Below are 13,751 nucleotides of genomic sequence, written 5' to 3'. Positions count from 1 at the left end.
TTCTATCTATTTAATGATGTTTTGTGTGTTCTCTATGCTATCTACTTTTCATTCTAGTATGCCTTTACCTTGATCACGTAGATGCATGCTTTGTTAGGGTCATTCAACAGTGGAAACTGGTCTGACTCTAAAGTCCTTGATAGTGCAGGGCTGAGTTGTCATGCTTTCACGAGGAATCGGGGGGCAATAAGTTAGTTGAGTATATGTGTCTTAATGTGGTTCTGGTTGAGTTTAGTCTTACAAGAGGAATTTGCAGACGAGGCTTGATCAGGATTAGGCTAAACTATCATGAGGAATTGGGGTTTAGTATCTCAGGAGACACCATAAGAACACATAAGCATTGTTAGATAGAGAATATCTTTTTAGCATCAGGCACCTATTAGGAAGACCAACGTGTTCTCTACTTGTTTTTACACATCATTTCTCTCGCGTGATTTTCTTTCTTTTTGCATAGATAGTTTATACACATGTTCATATTCACACTTACTTTTACACACTTGACGCCTATTTGCTGAAATAGCTTACCAAATAACACAAGTTCCCCAAGTGTTCGATACTCAGTTCTTACCGTTTTATACTACTTGAGCGATCTGGTGCACTTGCCGGAAGCCGAACACCAGGCACAGGTCAGTCACTCTTTGTTGAGATTGGGTTTTTCGTTTCCTTCCCTTACCGGGGGCAGCCCTCCCACGGACAAAAGCATTCGCTGTGTTGGGTGGGTTTGAGGCACTCCTATGATGTTGGGTTGAGGCAGTGCGTTGGGCACCGGCCCCTCAGCAGGAAACGGGGAGTAGGAGTCGATGTCCCCCTAAGCGCATTCTCGAGGATCCTCATCGGCCTCGTCAGGATGTCGAGGAAGCTGCCTTTCGAGGATGAGGGGAGTAATGTGACCCGCGTCTTCATGAATGGTCGGTGGTGTGTAGTTAGGTGGTAAACCGTAGGGGTAAGCACCTCGGTTGTACCCCAGATGGGGGCTGCTGACATGCCCCGGTGTGCTTCTCCCTCGTCCCACAATATTTGGAATAGGATGGTGCGCAGCAGTTGGGAGAATCGGGTCTGCCTCGGTAGTCGTGCTAGCAGCGGCAGTAGTGGCCGTATTACTCTCTATTAGTCGTTTCATTCCTAGCATGGCTTCCATCATAGAAGCCATTTGTTCTTTCAAAGCCGACATGTCGGCTTTCATCTGTTCCTGTACTTCCTCTAGGTCACCCATCGTCCTAGACTTGGATCTGGTGCGATAGAGATGCCTCGGGGCGCGCTTAGTTATGGTGTCTTTCCTAAAGAGACCAAATGTGAGGAGTACATAATGAGGAATTTAAACATGAATGCATGCTAGAGATAAAGTGTTGGAGTATTTGATTCACACTGGGTTTTATGGAGTAAACTCATGGGATAAACTCATTTTATTTTGAAAGTTATAACTAGTCAAGATCTGAGTGACAATACAAACTCCCTGACGGCTCCTAATTATATGGGCCATCAAGTATATCATATGCTAACAATAGCTAAGGAGCCCGTGGATTTCCTCAGGGGCGGAGTATGCGTCCGCCATTGCTTTGGCCTTTGCCAGTAGTCGGGTAAGATCTTGACTCCCATTCAAAGTAAGAGCAAACCGATCCATCCACATTGTCGCTTCTAGATGTAACGAGTCAATCACCCTTCCCCTAGCCTCCTTTTCCGCGTATACTCGGGCGTATTCGTCCGCCACCCCGTGCTCGTGGGCGGTGGCCAAATCTAATTCTTCTTTGTACTTGCTGATGATGGCCAACATGTTTGTTTCAGTCTCGCTTAGCCGTTGAGACAAACTCCTTTTTGACTTTAGGAAAGTCTTCAATTCGTCTTTCAGAATCATGCCATCTATTCGCGACTGGTCCCTTTCCTCTCTTTGGAGCTTAAGTTTGCTGTTACTGCCCCACAGAGCCCCTCGGAACTTGTTCCGGCCATGTTCTTCCTTGCGGGCCCTTTTGGTCTCTTGCTCCAAGGCCTTGGTGGTGGCTATGTTAACGCCTCTCAGTTCGGCGTTCTCCTTTCGGATCCTAACGATTGCTGACTTGAACTTTTCCTTGACTGCTTGGGCTTTCTCAAGCTTTTTTCGGAGGGCTTGTACCTCTTCGCCTTCTTCTAAAGCTTCAACCTCCACCTCTTTAGTGGCTCTCAACCTCGGGAGCCAATCCAGACCTTATGCGTAGGCTTTCAACCATCTACGGTAGCCGCCGACGGCCCTGTTGCTACTTCCCCTGAGTTCCTTGTCCTTCTTTGGCACCATTTCCCATGCCTTGTTGACCCCCTGAAGCACCCCCGCGTTGGGGCTATTGAAACCTCGTGCAATAAAAGGTGTGAGGCCTTCCTCTGATGGTGCCCCCCTCATGGGGTAGCCAAGTTGCCTTATGGCGAGGACGAGATTATAATTAATGCAACCCCTCGTCCCCATCAAGGAAACATTTGGAAATCCTCCACATGAGACGAGAATGTCGGTTCTTCCTTCCTTCCATTGAGGGAACCAATTGACGGACGCTCCTTCTTTGCTTGCTAAGAGTCGGTCCCAGTTTGCCTCCTTCTTCTCGACGCATGAACGATGACCTTCTAGTGGGCAAACGTGTCTCTCCTCTTGGCGGAAAAGGTGTGAGACCAACCATACATAGAGGGTTGTGTTCTTCTCACATCTTCGGTCGAATGTGTCATATAGATCGGCCAAGATAGCAACGAACGAGCTTTCCTTGCAGTCGCGAAAGGCAAGAAAAGCATCAATTGCTGCTAGGTCCACCAACCCATCCACATTTGGAAAGAGGACCACCCCAAAGATCAAGAATTACAGGACATCAATGAATGAAGCCCATTCGTCTCGGCTTGCCAAGGTTCTCGCCTTCGCTTCCAAACATTTCCTTGGTACTCGAACCACCCCATTTTTGACTTGCTTTCCCTGGTCCAATTCCTGTGCCGATATTTTGACTATTTTGGAAATTCTAGCCAAAGAGGGATAGAACCCTGAGAAAAGATATGGTGTCCTTCCTCCCAGAGGGCATCCCAAGATCTCTTCAAACTCTTCTACCGTGGGTGTTAACTGGAAGTCCCCAAAGGTGAAGCACCTCAAAGGCTGGTCATAATACTGGGTGAGGGAAGCAATGGCTTCCGTGGAGACCTCTGCCATAGTCAAGTCCTAGATCTTACCATAGGCCTTGCGAAAGGCTTGTCACTGGAGTTGACCCATCAACTGACCTAACTCTTTCAGACTGGTGACTCCTAGGCTCTTGATCTTGACTTGATAGAACCTCTTTTTAAGCAAAGGCGCTTGACTTGATCCCATGTTTTACTAAAGTGAACAAAAACATGTGCGAATCAATACTACAACGTCTACCACGGGTGAAATGGATGAATGCATGAAGAAATGCTTATGGCATAGATGCATTTTACGGACACGAAAGGCCAGAAGATTATCTCTTTTTAAATACAACATTTGGGCAGCACAGCGCCCCCACACATGCACTTAAAAAGGTGACACGACCTTCCGACTTATCATGACAAATGAGGGGATCAACATACGACGCGTGCGTGATGACATGATGCAGATGTGAAAAAGCATAACATGAGGATGTACATAACATGGAAATATCCTCAGGTAATCATACAACAAAGGTGTATATGCATGGCAGTGTTTGAAAGGCACGCAGCGTGTTTGCTTCGTGCCCCTATTTTAGGGGCCTAAATGGGAGGAACTAAAAGGCTTTTAGTGATAATTCCCAAGGCGGTCATATCTTTCTTGATGGTTTCTAGAGGTATCATCCCCTTCGATAAACATATTGCGGCAGTAGGGACTACCAGTAACAATATGTTATCAAAGAGAAAAACTCTAGATGAGGGTTCACTATTATCAAGCAAGTCGGAGACCTAGCATGACCACAGATTCACCTCCACTCCTTATGTTCCCATGGACCCAGGTATAGGGCCCCTTTTCAAATTACCATGTGTGCAAAAAGGTGTTGGTGTTTGTGTGCATCAAATGAATACATATTTATCTCATGCATACATTAAAACACGTTTAAAGCATCAAAGAAGTTTATACAAGAACATAAAGGAAAAGGGAAACCGATGAAAAGGGAAAACACAACTTTGCACCAAAGATTAATAGGCCTAACTCTCTAAAAAAACAGTCCCCAATGGAGTCGCCAACTTTCGCAACCTACCCTTCGGCGAGAGGGCGATGCGGGGCTCACAGGTGCGTCTTCCAAGAAAGGAAAATGCGCGAAGTCGCCACCAACGTTTATTTGAGGAAAACGTCAGAAAAACCGGAAAAGGTGTGGTCTACGAACTTTAAGTGTGAAAGGTTCAGAAGTTGTTTTTATGCACGATGAAGGTATTAGCACCCCACGCGTCCATCACAAGGGACGACAACCTTTAATCAAATGTGAAAATATGACTTCAAAATGTTTTATTTTCCCTTTTTATGTCTTTTTGTGTTTTTTGTATTTTTTATCTTTTTGTGGTCGACAAGGGTGTTTCCCTCGCTCCTACGTATCCTCAATTGCGATGAGGAAATCAGACCTATATAATTCTTTTAGAACTAAACGTTGGTTAAGTTGTTTTGATCTTTTTTTGCGAGATAGATTTTAACCGAACAAAAAATCATTTAAGGCATTGGACCATTAAATAATCTTTCGACTCTTTTGAAAGGAGAGAAACATTAAGGCGTTGTACCATTAATGATCTCTTGATTGTGAAATTGGTTTTGAAAGGAGAGAAACGTTAAGGCATTGGACCATTAACGATCTCTTGGGGTGGTCAACAAAAGCGGGGCTTTTGCTCCTACGTATCCTCAATTGCGATGAGGAAATCAGACCTACGTAGTTCTTGCAAAAGCGATGTGTTGGTTTTATGCTTTTGAACAGTCCATGTCAACTGATAAAAGCAAAGAGGACCGTTTAAGGTGTTGGACCTTAATGTAGAAGGAGATTGTAGAAGATCTTTGATGTTTTGATGATGATCAAAAAGCTTAGAAATCAAGTGATAAAAGTTAGAAATCAAGTGATCATCAATTCCAAAACATAGGGGGAGTAAACGCAAATTTTATATATATACATTGTTTGCTTGAATCTTGATTTCAGGACTTATATTGTCATCATCAAAAAAGGGGAGATTGTAGAAGCAAATGACTTTGATGTTTTGATGATGATCATGATGATTTGATGCAAATGATTCAAGAATACAAGTCACAACATCAAGATGATCACTAGTATTTTAGGAAGGGAATTCCTAATTGATTTAGCAAAGGTTTGGCCAAGTAATTTGAGTTAAAAAGTGTTTTTCAAGAGATTTACTCTGGTAATCGATTACCAGAGGATGTAATCGATTACCAGTGGCCAAAAATGGTTTACAACAACTACTAAATATTTGAATTCAAATTTTAGACTGTGTAATCGATTACACCATATTGGTAATCGATTACCAGCAGTTAATAAACGTTTTAATTCAAATATTAAAGCCTGTAATCGATTACACAATTATTGTAATCGATTACCAGAGGAGATTTTCAGAAAATAACTTTCAAGAGTCACATCTATTCAAATGGTTTATGAATGGCCATCAAAGGTCTATTTATATGTGACTTGGAAACACGAATAAAGAGAGAGTTTTTGATTGCCCAAAAAGTTTTATCCTCTCAAAAGATTAAGAGAGTTTTTCTTATCCTCTCAAAGAATTCCTTGGTCAAACACTTGCATATTCAAATAAGGAATTGTGATTTATCTTCATTGTACAATCTGTCTCTTTCAAGAGAGATTTCTTCTTCTTTTCTTTTTACTTCTGAAAAAGAGTTAAGAGACTGAGGGTCTCTTGTTGTAAAGGACTCCTGAACACAAGGGAAGGGTTGTCCCTATGTGATTCAGACTTTGTAAAAGGATTTTACAAAGAGAGTGGAAAATCTCAAGTGGGTTGCTTGAGGACTGGACGTAGGCACAGGAAGTGACCGAACTAGTATAAATCAAGTTTGCATTTCTCTCTTCCCTTAAACTTCTTTTATTTATTGCTATTTATCTTTTGCCTTTAAAGAAGTTTATTCTGAATTATCTTTTGACTAATTCATGTTAAGGGTGCATTGTTAATCTAAAAAGAGAGAGCGAAATTTTAAATTGGGGAATAGTTCTTGTTATCTTAATTCAACCCCCCCTTCTTAAGATAACTGAGGCCATTTGTCTAACACTTAAAACGGTTTTAAGTGACTTTTGCGGGCAAAGCTTGATTTGTGAATTGATTTTAGGCTTAGTTTCACTTTGGTTATTAGTCAATTAATTCAAGGAAACTTTCAAAGAAAAACGTCTGATTGATTTCTTTGATTATTTTATTCAAAAGATATTTTGATTATTTTATTACTATTTTGCTTTTTTTTTTTTTTTAACCGAGGTTACAGCGTGAACAATTGGTTAGATTTTGCTTTAACAATGATTAAACGACATTACAACACAAATAATCGGTTGAAATTCATTTTATCATTTATTAGGTGAGATAACGGCTTAAATACACGGTTAAAGCACGTTAAAAAAGGAAGAAAATAAAATCGAAAGTGAACGAGATGAAGATGAAAGCAAACAAAACAAGAAATGAATTGAAAGTCTCGGATTCGAACACTTACCGGTTGAAGAACAAAGAAAGAATGAAAAACGGACGAAGAACGGTGAAGAATGGAGGAAAATCTTCACAGATTTGCTCACGGAAACGTCTCGGAAGCGTTACGGAAGCACTTCGACTCGATTTTTCTTCACGGAAACGTGTTTTTTACCCAAAACAACTGAAATGCATAGCCTAGGGGTCATGAACATTTTTGAAACAGCCCCCCTCCCCTATTTATAGGGGAAAAGGGAGGTGCTTGCCGCCCAGAGGCTTCTTGAGGAAGATTTCTAAGCACACCCCAATTACCAAGTTCACCCCCTTTTTGTACTTTACGGAAAAGTTACAGAAGCCTTATGGAAGTGTTTCAGATTTAATTTTCATCTTTTTTTCTCTTCCCTCTCACCAATATTAAGTGAAATATGCTTACCCAAGGTTTTTAGAAATTTTACTGAAGCATTACGGAAGCCACGGAAGCCCTGAAAACCATTTTTCAACAAAACGTGGAGGAGCTTGCCACCTAGTTGCTTCCTCCTTAAGCAACCCAACTTCCAAAATGTTTCGGAAGGGCCTAAATTCAAATTTCTATTTACACCCCTATCTTGATAAGTTCACCCCCATTTTTGTGTTTTTGGCTATTTTCTTTTCAAAATCTCACAAAACTTTATGAATTCCACCATGATGAGTATTAAGCTTTCCGAAGCAATCAACAATGGTCCTTGGAAGAAATTAGAGTGTAACAATTTATTTACACACACCCCACTTTGCTAAATACACTCCCGTTTTTGTGTTTTTGACCGGTTTCTTCCCGAAACATCTCAGAACTTTACGGATCCCACAACAATGGGTGTTAAACATTTTAAGGCGGTCAAACGAAGGTCGCATGCTGGTAAACAATGGTCCCCGGATGAAATTTGGGTATGACAAGCATCAAGCACCTATTAGGAAGACCAACGTGTTTCTAGTTGTTTTTACACATCATTTCTCTCGCGTGATTTTCTTTCTTTTTGCATAGATAGTTTATACACCTGTTCATATTCACACTTATCTTTACACACCAGACACTTATTAGCTGAAATAGCTTACCAAGTAACACAAGTTCCCTGAGAGTTCGATACTCGATTCTTACCGTTTTATACTACTTGTGCGATCCAGTGCACTTGCCGGAAGCCGAACACCACCCAAGCACAAAGATCCGGGAGTTGTCACGATACCGTGTTCTATTGGTGAGGTCGCTGTAGGCAAAGCTCTTATAGACTTGGGAGCTAGTATCTATTTAATGCCTCTCTCCATGTGCCGGCAACTTGGAGAGATAGAGATAATGCCTACACGCATGACCCTTCAGTTAGTTGACCGCTCCATCACAAGGCCATATGGAGTGATTGAGGATGTGTTAATTCAGGTCAAGCAGCTTGTTTTTCCTACAGATTTTGTGGTTATGGATACTGAGGAGGATCTTGACATTCCCATAATATTCGGCCGCCCTTTTATGTCCACAGCCAATTGCATAGTAGATATGGGGAAAGGCCAGCTAGAATTGGGTGTGGAGGATCAGAAAGTCTCATTCGACTTATTTGAAGCAACGAATCATCCAAATGATATGAAAGCTCGCTTTGATCTGGACAAGGTAGAACAAGAAATAGAAATAGCAACTACAGCCATGACATTGCATTCTCCTTTGGAAAAAGCATTGATTAATCATGTAGAATGTCTTACTAAAGAGGAGGAACATGAAGTGCAGACTTGTATTAAAGAATTGGATGGTGCAGGAGAAAATTCTGAGGAACATTCTGCATTTGAAGAATTGAAGAACGGTGGGCAAATAGAAAAACCAAAAGTAGAATTGAAGACCTTGCTTGCATATTTGAAGTATGTGTTTTAGGAGGACAATGACTCAAAACCAGTGATTATTAATAGCTTGTTGAAGAAAACAAAAGAAGATCAACTGATTCAGATGTTGAAGAGACACAAAGCTGCAATTGGATGTCACATATCTGACTTGAAAGGAATTAGTCCATCTTATTGCATGCACAAAATCAATATGGAAGCTGATTACAACCAGTGAGACAACCTCAAAGAAGACTTAACCCAATCATGAAAGACGAGGTGCGTAAGGAGGTGCTTAAGTTGCTGGAAGCAGGCCTTATTTACCCCATTTCGGATAGTGCATGGGTTAGCCCTGTGCAAGTTGTCCCCAAGAAAGGAGGTATAACAGTCATTAAGAATGACAAAGATGAGTTAATATCCATAAGGACTGTCACCGGGTGGAGAATGTGCATTGACTATCGGAAGCTAAATGATGCCACCTGAAAGGACCATTATCCACTTTCTTTCATAGACTAGATGCTTGAAAGACTTGCAGGGAAATCCTATTATTGTTTTCTGGATGGATATTTTAGGTATAATCAGATTGCTGTAGATCCCAAAGATAAAGAGAAGACTGCTTTCACCTCCCCTTTTGGTGTATTCGCATATCGATGCATGCCTTTTGGTCTATGCAATGCCCCAGCTACATTTCAGAGGTGTATGATGGCTATTTTTTCTGATATGGTGGAAAAATACATCAAAGTTTTCAGGGACGATTTCTCTATTTTTGGGCCATCTTTTGAAGGGTGCTTATCAAATCTTGAAAGAGTATTACAGAGATATGAAGAGTCCAATCTAGTTCTCAATTGGGAGAAATGCCATTTCATGGTTCAAGAAGGAATAGTGCTGGGGCATAAGATTTCAGTAAGGGGAATAGAGGTGGACAAGGGAAAGATTGATGTAATTGAGAAACTTCCTCCTCCCATGAATGTCAAGGGCGTGAGAAGCTTCTTAGGACATGCAGGGTTCTATAGGCGATTCATAAAAGATTTTTTAAAAGTCGCCAAACCACTTAGCAATCTGTTGAATAAAGATGTTGCTTTTGTGTTTAATGAAGAGTGTATGGACGCATTTAATGATTTGAAAACCAGATTAGTGTCTGCTCCAGTAATTACAACACCAGATTGGGGACAAGAATTTGAGTTGATGTGTGATGCAAGTGATTACGTCGTAGGTGCAGTGCTTGGACAAAGGAAAGGAAATATTTTTCATGCTATATACTATGCCAGCAAAGTTCTAAATGATGCATAGGTGAACTATGCTACCACAGAAAAAGAAATATTGGCAATTGTTTATGCACTTGAAAAGTTCAGATCTTATATGGTAGGCTCAAGAGTTATCATCTACACCGATTACGCAGCTATTAAATATTTGCTCAACGAGGCTGATTCCAAATCCAGACTGATAAGATGGATCTTGCTCTTACAAGAATTTGATTTGGTGATTCGGGATAAAAAGGGATTGGAAAATGTTGTAGCATACCATTTATCTAGACTGGTGAATGAGGAAGTCACATCGAAAGAAGCTGAAGTTAGAGATGAATTCCCTGATGAATCTTTATTCGTGGTGAGTGAGAGACCTTGGTTTGCCGATATGGCCAACTTCAAAGCTGCAAGAATCATCCCAAAGGACTTAAATTGGCAGCAGAGGAAGAAATTTCTACATGATGCTCGATTCTATATTTGGGATGATCCACACTTGTTCAAAATAGGAGCTGACAATCTTCTAAGAAGATGCGTGACACAAGAAGAAGCCAAGCGTATATTATGGCATTGCCACAACTCTCCATGTGGTGGCCATTATGATGGAGATAAGACAACGGCCAAGGTTTTGCAATCCTGATTCTTTTGGCCCACCGATGTGTCATTATTTTTTCCTATTTCTTAACCCTTTTTGTCACCATTTTAATTACTGATTAGCCTTAATTGTCAAATTAATTATGCAGTTTTATCATTTGGGCCTACTTGACTAATTTTGTGATTTTAATTTAATTTCAGGAGAATTATAAGCAATTGGGCTTGAATCTGGAATTGGGCTTGGACTTGAAGAGAGCAGACAATTTTATTTTATCAAATCTTATCTTATCCAGATTTTATTTCATCTAGATTTTATTTCGTCTGGATTTTATTTCATCCAATCTTATCTTATCTTGTCCAAATTTTATTTTATTTCGTTTATGGGCTTGGACTGAAAAGAGATTTGTAAGCTTTGGGGCTGAGGACCTATATAACAGCACCAGGGTTTTAGTTTAGGAAGCTTTTTTCGAGGAGGAGAATAATTCTAGGGTTTCAAAATTCTAGTTTTTACTGTTCATGTGCACTGTTCACGTAGAATAAAATTCATTTTCTGCAATTTTGTTTCTGCTTCAATCTACAATTTCGTTTTCTACTGATTAATGGAAGGCTAAGTCTCCAGCGTTGTTTTCTCTTGAGGATCAAGCACAACTCTCTTTGAGGTTTTGTTATTACTATTGAATTCTGATCAGTTTTTCCTCTTCACCAATTACTCTGTATTTGTTGCTATTAATCCATGCATGCTTAGTGCTTGATTAATTGTTTTTGTGCTTAATTTACGTTCATGCTTAATGATCAGTTTCGTTCATGATTAATTGGTGTATGTGTTGCTTAATCACATAATGACATCCTTATGTTAATTTTCGCTTAGTAATTTAATTTAGGGTTGGATTAAGTGGTTGAACTGGTTAGGGATAAATCCTTGTAACCTAGGATAGGAGACTTGCTTGTGAATCAAGAGGGAACAACAAATTTTAATTCTGTTATTTTCTAATTAAAATTTGCTCGTTGTTTAATTTACAAAAACAAACAATCCCCCCCAATTGGTTACTGTTTTATCACTATTTGTTATGAACGTTTGGTTGACCATTACTCATTGGGAGACGACCTTGGATCACTTCCTAGATACTGCATTTTTAATGTTTATTTGATTCGGGTATGGCCTCAATCAAATTTGGCGCCGTTGTCGGGGAGCAGTGGTCCAAAGGTTCATAATAGTGTTTAGTTGTTTTGAGTCTAGCTCTATTGTTTAGTGTGTGAGTGTGTGTTGTTTTTTTTTGTGTAGTGTTCTGTTTCGCATTTCAGTCGCATCCCTTGTTTAGCGCTTCTCTATTTCAGTTGCTCACAAAATTGTGTCTAATTTTGTGTAATGTTGTAATGCTGATTTTTTTTGTGTAATGCTGTGAACAGTGTTTAGCGACTAAACTAGCGACTGATTTTGTAATTTAATTGACGATTTTTGTTTTGATAGTTGGAGTTGTTATTTTTGGCTTATTTTTTGTGTGGTAGTTTCTTTTGGTCCATATTTTTGTGAAAAATACCAAAAGCACTTGGTGTGGATGAATTTGAGAGAGGCAAAAATTTTGGGGACTTGTGTTTAGCAAAACTTAAAACGGCCATTACTTGTGCTCCGGTTATCAGAATGACTATTATTATATATGCATTTGGGGTAGAAGAAAATTTCCCATGTCGTGGCAACCGACTAGTCCGTTGCCGTTTTAAACTTGAAAAATCAGCCGTTTACTAAGTTTTTATTTTTATTTTTTTTAGTATTATTGTCTTATTTTTCTAAACTTTCCTTAGGCAGTTTTCATAGTTAGACTTTGAATTTTTGTTTGAAAATTTTTGCGCTATCTTTTCATGATTTTAGGGTGTTGCTCATAAAATTTCAGCTCATTTGGATATCGTTTGACTATAGTAGTTTTAACCCTCCCCTGGTGCTTGTTTGAGAACACACTATTTGATGCATATAGTACATGACTAGGGACAATCCAGGTGATTTACAGCCCTTTGATCTTGAAATAGATAGAACTTTTCATAGATTAGTTAGGCATAGTGTGCATCCTGATCATTCTGTGCATTTCGAGCATTTTGAGCATTTTGAGTATCCTGTTACTGGTGATTTTGAATATTCTGATTTTGAGCATTCAACTACTAATTTTCATACTGAGAACATGGCTCAACCTCCACCTCTTGAGAGGACTCTTAGGGAGATGGCTGCACCTGATTTCACTTATGAAAGCTTGTGCATTCAATATCCTGATGAGGGTGTTCCATATGTTCTCAAGATTGGACTAATACATTTGCTGCCCAAGTTTCATGGTCTTGCAGGTGAAGATCCTCATAAGCATCTTAACGAGTTCCATATTGTTTGTTCCACCATGAAGCCCCCTAATGTCCAAGAAGATCATATCTTTCTAAATGCTTTTCCTCATTCTCTGGAGGGAGTGGCAAAAGATTGGCTATACTACCTTGCTCCCAGGTCCATTTTCAGCTAGGATGACCTTAAGAGGGTGTTCTTGGAGAAATTCTTCCCTGCCTCTAGGACCACTGCCATTAGAAAAGACATTTCAGGCATCAGGCAACTTAGTGGAGAGAGCTTGTATGAGTACTGGGAAAGATTCAAGAAATTGTGTGCAAGATGTCCTCACCACCAGATTTCTGAGCAACTCCTTCTTCAATATTTCTATGAGGAACTTAGCAACATGGAGAGGAGTATGATTGATGCTGCCAGTGGTGGAGCTCTTGGTGATATGACCCTAGTTGAAGCTAGGAATTTGATTGAGAAGATGGCTTCCAACTCCCAACAATTCAGTGCAAGAAATGATGCTATTGTTCTTAGAGGAGTCCATGAGGTGGCCACAGATTCATCTTCATCTACTGAAAATAAAAACCTTGAGGGAAAACTTGATGCCTTGGTCAACCTAGTAACTCAGCTTGCCATGTGTCATACCCTAATTTCGTCCGGGGACTATTGCTTGATGGCATGCGACCTTTAATTGACTACTTCAAAGTGCTTGGCACCCTTTGTTGCACAATATGTGAAGTCCCGAGACGTGCCGAAAATCAAAAGGAAGCGTTGTTACGCAATCCGTGAAATTCTGTAACGTGACGGAAATCAAAAGGAAGTATTGTCACGCAATCCGTGAGTTTTCGTAACTTTTTCGAAAGCTAAAAAAGAGTAATTGCATGATCCGTAAGGTTCCGTAACCTTACGGAAAGAAAATAAGTATCATTATGAAATTCGTAAAGTTTCGTAACGTTATGAAAAAAGAATCACCAAAAAAAGTAAAAGAGGGTGTATTTAGTAAAAAGGGGGTGCAAATAGCAACCAGGCCCACTTGGGCCTTCCAGATTCTTCCTCCAGAAGGAGGTTGCTTCTGGAGGAAGCAACCTGGCTCGCCTGGGCGAGATGGGTGGCAAGCTCCTCCCCTATTTTACTCTAAATAGGGGGAGGAGTGAAGAAGAAAAGGGTTCAGCCTTCTTGGCACTTCG

At 40.2% G+C, this 13,751-nt stretch overlaps 1 non-coding gene across 1 annotated transcript; it reads right to left on the bottom strand.

Annotated features, from left to right (window-relative positions):
• Positions 1-12,808: 12,808 nt before the first annotated feature.
• LOC114410953 lies at positions 12,809-12,915 on the bottom strand. The gene has a single exon (XR_003666344.1). It is a non-coding gene; the product is annotated as a small nucleolar RNA R71 (small nucleolar RNA).
• Positions 12,916-13,751: the final 836 nt, after the last annotated feature.

Source organism: Glycine soja, chromosome 4, assembly GCF_004193775.1.
Source record: "Glycine soja cultivar W05 chromosome 4, ASM419377v2, whole genome shotgun sequence".
Taxonomy (NCBI): domain Eukaryota; kingdom Viridiplantae; phylum Streptophyta; class Magnoliopsida; order Fabales; family Fabaceae; genus Glycine; species Glycine soja.
This window is presented reverse-complemented; position numbering and strand designations above follow the sequence as displayed.